The sequence below is a fragment of the Galeopterus variegatus genome, unplaced genomic scaffold, assembly GCF_000696425.1.
Source record: "Galeopterus variegatus unplaced genomic scaffold, G_variegatus-3.0.2 Scaffold3865, whole genome shotgun sequence".
Lineage (NCBI taxonomy): Eukaryota > Metazoa > Chordata > Mammalia > Dermoptera > Cynocephalidae > Galeopterus > Galeopterus variegatus.
Window position 1 is genome coordinate 133273 of NW_007729976.1, and position 8657 is coordinate 141929.

The following is an 8657-nucleotide window of genomic DNA, read 5'->3' on the forward strand; positions in this document are numbered from 1 at the left end:
AGGTGTGACACTGAGGGTTGCGATCCGTTGCCGGGCACGAAAAAAGACAAAAAAAAAAAAAAAAAAAAGAAAAAAAGGAAAAAAAAAAAAAAAAAAAAAAAAAAAAAAAAAAAGACAAAAAGGAAAAAAAAAAAAAGAAAAGAAAAGAAAATGAACAGCTTGCTTTGAGAAGTGGGACAACATATCCTCCTGAATATTGCTAGGACGAGTGATTTTCTACAGAGGGAAAGGCATACCTTTTGTCTCCTTTTCATGCCTGAAGGTGGCTCTGGTGCCAAGCTGTCCCCTGCCCATTTCTTTGCTCACCCCCAGCTGCAGCACTACAGGCTGATAGGATTACTTCTCTGACACACATTTTCTCATTTTTATGGAGCTTTGCTGGCAGTTAGGCTGAGAAAGAGCTAGGTATAAAGCTCAGGCCATGTAGAAGTGCCTGGTAAGAAACCAAGGCAGAGAGCAATGCAACAGGAGACAGAGGGACCAGCGCTGTCAGGAGCTCTCTAGTAAGATGAGAGAGGAGAGAATGGCGGTCGTGGCGTGCGACCTGTCTGCACTGGAGAAGCAAGGCAAGGACACCATTTGCTCACTAGTATCTGCCCCCTTCTGTTCAAGCAGTGTTGGGAAACACCTAGCACCATTTTCCAGGCCTCTTGAAATGGGGGAGGGTTGGGTTCTAGCCCCAGCTCTGCTTCTAACACCCTGTGTGCCCCTGAGTATGTTAATTCACCACTCAGGGCCTCGGTTACTCATTTATAATGCAGTGGGATGAGCTTAAGTTAGTATCTCCACGTTAAAGGCTATTTTGGAAAAAAAGAGAATTTTGTGGTCAAAAAGGCTTCTTACACTCATGTTTAGGAAACCCTGCACTCACACTGGATCCCTTTCTTGGAGATTCCTAATTCTCCTCAATGTACTAAAGGCCTTGGTCAGTCCCACAAGAGAGAACCATGTTTATTTTTAACCTGGCACATCACAAATTTATTTCACCATAGAGCCCCTTTGAGAGAATTGCTCTGCGGCACCTTGGAATCAAGCCCCCTTCCAGCTCAACCACCTGTGTTCTGGTTTTATGGGCTGTAAGAGAAACATCCTACCTGTGAGGAGGACTTTGGAGGGAGAGATGGAGAGTTTCAAGATGGATAGAGCATTTGGAATGGATCTTCAAGTGTGGGCAATGAGATAGGAGCTGCTCAGTTTCCCTTGGCTCGGGTCACAGACACACCTCTGGGCTTCAAGCCATTCCCTAAGGTCCCAGGGCCCTCCTCTAGGCCTTCCCCTAAAGAAGGGTTACTGTCGCTAGTTGGACCTATTTTTGGACCAATGCGAGACCTCAGGGGGCTGACTTGATGCAAATCCAGTGGCTAGGCATGCTCAGTAAAGAGGAATTTATATTCACTAGATGGTATAAACGTGTACTGGATAGCAAGAGCACAAAAGCCGAGGCCCAGCAGGAGGCGGGGCTGTTGCTCACTTTCCGGGGCCAACCCACACTTTGCTGTCTGAGGTGTGTGTTTTCTTTTGTATCAGACTTTTCGGCAAGTGGCTGCTCACTCTCTTGAGCCAGCCTGCACTCTGTACTAGCCTTTAAGTGGGTATTTCTTTCTTTTGTATTGGACCTGGTGCGGGCCCTGCTGGGTCTCTGGAGCGAGGCCGCACTCTCTCTGTGTATTCATTACGTTAAGCCCATTCTCACTTTCTACTGTGACTCTGCTCCTGAATTCTTTCCTGTGGTGGAGTCAAGGACCCGGTAAGAGGACAGGTGGGTTAAGGCCAACTACCCAGCCTCCCCAGACCCCTTCTCCTCCGGCTTCAGTAAGAGCCTTTGACACACAGTAAGGGTTCACTCAATATATAATCTTCCAGATTCCAGGAGTAACTGCGGTCATTTCATGTTAATTTCCATGTCACTGGCCTTGGAATAAAGTGGAGCAAGATGAAACAAACATTGTGGCCTGCTCTGTTTTATAATGCTATTTCAACATATTTAGACATAAAAGGAGGAAATATTATACCTATTTAATAGATGAGGAACATAAGACTTAGAGAAATTAAGGTGCTGGCTCAAAGCCACATAACTAGGAAGTGGCAGAGCTGAGAGGTGGTCCAGAGCTTTTTGGTTCCAAAGCTTCTGCTCTTTCCACCCCACCGTGCATCTCCCAGGAGGGCAGGGAGGCCTAGCTTTGGCTTGCGTTCATTTTCCCTTTCTGGGATGATCTGGATCTGCTGCTGCTCGCGTTGACTCTAAGCTTTGGCAAGCCCTCCCCACCCACAGGGCTCCTCCACTTGGCCACCCAGGCCAGTTGCCATTGCATTTTGGAGGGTCATTTCAGCTCTGGCCTCATAAGAAACTCCAGCCATGGCTGCTCTGTGGCCTGGCTATCACCTCCGTCCCCTGCCACCATCCACCCCACACTCCAGCCTCATTGAGTAGATGTGTCCAGCTTCTACTATTGTTCTCCATCTCACATCTTAGAGGAAGTTTCCCCGATTTTCCTGTGCCCCCTCCCCTAACTCGCTCCTGGCACACTCATCAGAGTTGGCACTGTATTAGAGACGTACATGTACTTTATCCCCTGGGGCCTGTTTATTTCTTGAGGACAGGGGCTGTGTCTCTTTTGTGGCTCAGGAGCTCTGGCTGCTGGCCCTGGGGTCACTGTGGAAAGCCTGGGGTCAGCCATCACTTCCTTGAGTGTCACAAGGCATTTCTGGGACCCTGCTCCTGGTCCCCCTTTCTCTACACCCCCACCGCAACCCCATCAGTCCTCATGAGCATGGTCATCCCTGAGAAACAGGAGGTGAGGTACATAGAAGCTTGTCTGGGGCATCAGACAGGCCAGCCCCAAACCCCCACCCACTTCTGAGCAACTGGACAAGTCACTTAACTTCTCTGAGCAAGATGGAGTTACCAGGGTGGTCTTGGGAATGGAACAGAATAATGCGCTTAAAGTTCTCAGCACCAGGCCTTGCACACATCAAGGGCTTAATATGCTGATGTGACAATGAAGATGACGATGGGGATGATGAAGAAGATGACTGAATGTCAGAGCCCTTTGAGGCTATTGCAGGCTGGATTCTCTGGGAAGCAGACTCCAAGATGAAGATCAGCATACAGGGCATGCACTGGGGAGAGCTGTTGCAATTGACGCCTGTGGGGGAGGAGGAAAGCAGGGCTGTGTAAAGGAAGAAGCTGAGGCCTCAGCCAAGCTGGGAGGTCTGGAGCTAGGAGAGCCCTTCAGCACTGCCCTGTGTTGGGGTGGGGGTGCTGGGCCTTTATACCCCAAGTTCATCACTCATCTACTGTGGGCTGCCCTGGAAGGAGGTGAAAACTTGTTCCAGGCAAGTTTTCTATCACATAGGCCAATCCCCCGAGAGAAATGGAGTTTGAGAGGCCTGTCACAGCCTCTGCTATAGAGGTCCTCTAGTGTGGTGGTCCCCAATCTGGAGCAACTTGAAGGGGATGGTAAAACACAGATTACTGGGCCCCAATACCTGGAGTTACTGATTCAGTGGGTCCAAGGGGGAGCCTGAGAATTTGCATCTGTACCCCATTCCTGGGTGATGCTGATGCTGCTGGTCTGGGAACCTCATTCTGAGACTTTTCTAGTCTAATCCCCTCACATGGTGCTGATAGGAGAAATGAGGCCTTCTGGGGAAGAGTCTGTCCAGGTCACACAATAAAGAGTCAGGGATGAAGTGGCAAAGATGAAATAACCTGAAGCTACCCCCTTTTGAAGGGAGGGGGAGAGGAAGACTAGGCTGGGCTGGGCAGGTGTGTGGCTGTCTCTGAGACTGCATCTTGTCTGTTTGAGCACACGCGGTGAGCAAAATTATAAAGAGTGAGTGTCCCCAGCCTGCCTCCTTTCCTCGCTCTTGGGAACAGCTGAGCTTATCCTGCACTAAGGGTAAGGCAAGATGCAGGGGAAACTGCGGGGGTGCCTTACACGAGAAAGACAGGCAGCCACCCTGTGTAAAGAAAAGAACTAGCAGCTAGAGGGACAGGGTGAGCCAGAGTGAGGAGACTGAAGGAGAGGCCTGGCTGGGCTAAAGCTGCGTGTTTTGGCGGGGAGGGAGGGAGGGGAGACTGGGAGGCCACCCCGTCCCTCGAGAGGCTTGGGGAAGGAGGTGGGGGAGGAGGGTCTTTGGGGGGTTTCTGTGCCATTTGGGGTTCCTTTCCTCCCCCTACTTCTGACCCACCTAGAAAGTAAAGGTCCGTGTGACCTGTCAGTGCTTCTGGAGTTGTATTTCTCTCTGATGGGGTGCAGCCCTCCAGAGCAAGCCAGCCTGGTTTGATGTGGGTGGATGGGAGCCCTCCTGCCTGAGGTGTCTCCAGGTTCACAGGGAGGGCGAGGCCAGAGGACCAGAATCACAGAGTTTAAAGCCAGAGTGCAGCTGTAGGCACTACCGTGCTGTCCCAGCCTTCCCACCTGACCCACAGCGGAGAGGGGTGACTCCCTCAGGGTCCCTCTGTGAGCAGGGGTCAAGCAGAGCTGGCGCCCAGGGCTCCTGACTCCCAGTCCAGTGCTCTCCCTGCCAGAGCAGGCCGCTGCCTCTCCAGCTGGAGTCCACACGTCTGCACCTCCAATGACCCCACGCAAGTAACGAGGGGGCAGGCTGCCCCGACGCTGGCGGAGGACACCGTCACGCCAGTCTCCACGGCACCCCATCAGATCGTCATCCCTTTCACTGCGCCTCTGTTCTCAAACATGACACAAGGTTCCTGGTGTATCTTCTCGCATATAAGAAAAACATCTATCTAGTTCCTATAGTGCTTCCATGCAGAGGAATAATTATGAGGTCCACATAGAAAAGAGATCAAAGGAGACTGAAGAATGTGAACAGAACACAAAGCTTGGGGGCCCAACGCCGGCAGACCCGAACGTGAGTGCGTCAGATTGCCCTCCTCCCTAATCCTGGGCATCAGAATTTGGGGGGGAAGGGAAAAGAAAGGGGCCTGGGAGCAAAGGGTGACTTTGGAAAGCTCATAGGTCCTATTTCATCTTCTTCAGCTGAGCCGGCAGCAGGGATGAGCAGGCAGGCTGGAGGACATGTCTTGGACCTCGGCAGTGCCTCCGGTGTTGGCCAGTCTGGCTGAGGCGATGAGCAAGGACAGGGGAAGGTGTGCTTGGTGGCCTGGGAGTCCACGCCTGTCCCTGAGCCTCTGCTACTTTCAGAGAGATGGGGCAGGCAGGCCCGGACCTGTAAGTGCACAGCCTCACCACTCACTCTCCCTAAGTGCACTCTAAGACACCCCTTTTGAGGTAGCCCAGTCATCTCTGGATAATAATAATAATAATTGTAGCCCTGAGGTTGGCAGAGAGCTGTCTTTTGGCCTGTGTCTCCTGCCCCACACCTTGTGAGGTCTGTACCTTCCCCAAGACTTCTGTGAGTTCCTAGGATGCACACTCTCAGGGGTGCCACAGGAGGCTCCGCCTGGTGATCGAGCCAGCTCCTCCCTCCCATGCCACCTCCTGGGCCAGCTCTTCTGTAGAACGGCCCACAGTCTGGACTCTTCACATCAGATTCAAGATGAACATTTTGAGCAAGAATTCTACCTAGATGGTGATGTCTCCTCCCCTTTGCATCATCACGTCAGGAGGAAGGTGGATCGGCCACATCTCTCTAGCGAGGGTACCCTTTCCCCTTTGTGAATTGTAATTAATCTGCGGGGTGATACTTCGAGAGCGTGTGAATATCTTGTTCCCCAGCAACTTCTCAGTGGTTTTAGCATCCATTGATGTGCCTGTATCAATATTGGTGGTGGCCAAATGGTGATTTGCTAATTCTCTAATTCCTTCTGGACTTCTTAGCTGGCACTCTACTATAAAGAAGAGCTTTCTTTTTCTTGCCTTTACTCTTTGGACCAATGGCCCTAAACCCAGGCTGCATAGCTGAATTATCTACGAGCTTTTAAAAATCATCAATGCCTGCCCTCCAAATTCTGATTTTTTTGGTCTGGGTAGTGTTTGAGCATTGATATATTTTTAAAGCTCCCAGGTGATTCTGTTGTGTGTTCGGTGAACATCACTGCTGTGGGTGCTGGGGAGCTAGGAAAGAGCTCAAAGCTGAGGAGTGGAGACCCCACTGGAGTTTCAGAAGGTCCCTCTGGCTGCAGGGACTCAGTGATCTGAGGGGAGCAGGACTGGGGCAGGGAGACAGCGGAGTGAGGGTGCAGTTGCAATAATCCTGCTGAAACATGAAGAAACTCTAAGGAATAAAGTTCATGTTCAAAAGCATTTAGATGCTGGAGTCCTGGAGGTGTCTTTGAGAAAGTTATGGGCTGCAGTAGATAAAAAAATAATAAACAATTTCTTTCATATGTGTGGGTTGGCCCAGTGTTTTGAACATTTTTACTTCCCTCAAAACTCACATTAGGAGGGCAGGGGAGGACTGAGGGAGTGGGCCAGACAAGAGGCCAGGGCCAGATGAGTGCCCCCCACCCTCAACCCCTGTGCTTGCTCTCCAGTCCCCCTGCAGCTGAGCAGCCAGCTGGCTGCCCCTCATCTAGAAAGGGACTTGTTTTAAGACACAAAAGGGGAAAATGCTTCTCACTTGTTGCAGGACTACTCGTCATGGTAGGCTTTATAAGTCTCTGTTTAAAGAACATAAATACTGTTATATGTCTGTCAAGAACAGTAGGCAGGTGAGAGCCAGAGGGACCGTGGATTTTCGGGAGGATCTTATAGGGCTCAGTGCCCTGGTAGAGTGTGACCACAATACTGTGGTGGCCACCCAGGCTGAGCCCATCACCCCCAGGCCACCTCCAGGGCAGCTGCCCCAGCCAGAGCTGCTCAGAAAGGCCCATCTGGGGGAGACAGAGTCTGGCCTGGCACCTCTTCATAGAATGGGAGTGGAAGGGCCTTTCTTGGGCCACCTGAAGCATTTCCTGCTAACAGGTGTCTTAAAGAGTTGCAGCTACAGTCCCTGGAAGGCTGACCCAGGAGTTGTTACAGGGCCCTTTCCCCTCTGCTCAGCAAGCCCCTCAGGGGAAGGCCTGGCCCAGAGCTGCTGAGAGGCTGGCAGGATCTGCCCACCCCTCCAGACTTCAGACTTGCTTTCCACAGGCTGCCCTCTCAGGGACTGTCCCCTTCCCCCGGGCCCAGGGCACATGACCACAGGCAATCAGCACCACTGGGACTTCTCCCTCTTGTACCTAAGGAGTGAGACTCATGGCACCAGGGGTACTCCAGCATGGGTCATGCCCTGGAGGCCGTTGCCTAGAAAGCACCCAGTAGCTGGAGAGCGAGACAGGAGTCAATGTTTACATGTGCTCCAAGTGAGAAGGCCATGAGAGGTGCAAATGGGGTGACATGTGTTGGAGGGGCATGGGTGAGGAGGGGGGCCAGTCACAGCTCCTTGGAGGAGGTAGTATCTGAAAAGGTCCTGAAAAGACAGGGCTCTCTGGGGTAGGGAGGGTGCTCCACTGGCCAAGAGCAGCACTGCCTCTCCAGAGAAGTCAGTCTCGTAAGCGAGGCCTGTCGACGGAAACATGCCAGAAGAGGGCCGAAATTCCCAGGTTACATCCGTGCGTGGAAATCGAGCCTAGGGCAGACAACGCTCCCTCATGTTTGCTAAGACAAAGACGCAACTTTGGCTCTGGTTTGGCCACCACCCTGACTATGTGACCTTGGCCAAGGCCCCTCCCCTCTGTGGGCCTCAGAGATCTACCAGATCTTTCTGGCTCTCACAGTCCATGGCCCTGGAGTTATTCATGGGCCCAGAATCCCATTCAAAGGAGTGGAGCTGGCTTGGGCTCAGTCTGTCACCACCTCTCTTCTCCTCTGTGGCCCCTGCTCTGGGCACAGTGGCAGCAGCATGAGGGGTTTGCAGGTCAGTGAGCAGACGAAGTCAACCTCTCTACCTAGGTTGATCCACAGCAAGAGCCCCCTGAATGAGCTGCAGGCTGCGGGAGAAGCAACACCCAGGCTCTTGCTTTGGTGCTGTGTGACCTTGGGCAAGTCACTTCCCCTCTCTGGGTTTCAGGTTCCTCACCTGTGAAAGAGGCAATATCTGCCTTGGTTCTTAAGGAAATGTTAAGTGTCTCAAACTTGATGGACTTGAACCCAGTGAAGGGTTGTTGGGTAAAAGTGGGGGATGAGGACAGTTACACCCCTCCTGAGGTAGAATCCTCACCTCCATCTCTCCTCACAGGGCATTGCAAGTCTGGGCAGTGAGTCTTCCTCATAGCCAGGAGGCAAGATTTCATTGTAATTCCCCTTCCCTGGCTCTCCAACCCTGCAGTGGACTGAATGGCCCACACGAAGTCATTGAAGTTTAATCCCCACTGTAACTGTTGAGGGTGGAAATCCTATTATGATAATTGTAAGGTGGGGCCTTGAAGAGGTGATTAGATGATAAAGACCATGCCCTAGTTCATGGGTATGGTTCTGAAGGCTTTAAAAGGAGAGCACGTGAGAGTCTCTCTCTCTCTCTTGCTTCCTTTTGCCATGTGATCTTGCACCCCGTCTGCCTGCCTCTTTCCACCATGAATAGAAGCAGCCTGAAGCCCACACCAGATGCCGCTGTCACAGAATCGTGAGTCAAATAAATCTCTTTTCTTTATAAATTACCCAGTCTCAGATATTCTGTTTTAGGAACATAAAAACGGACTAATACAATCCCCATCAAAAAATGAAATTGCCTGCCACCCAACCCAGGAG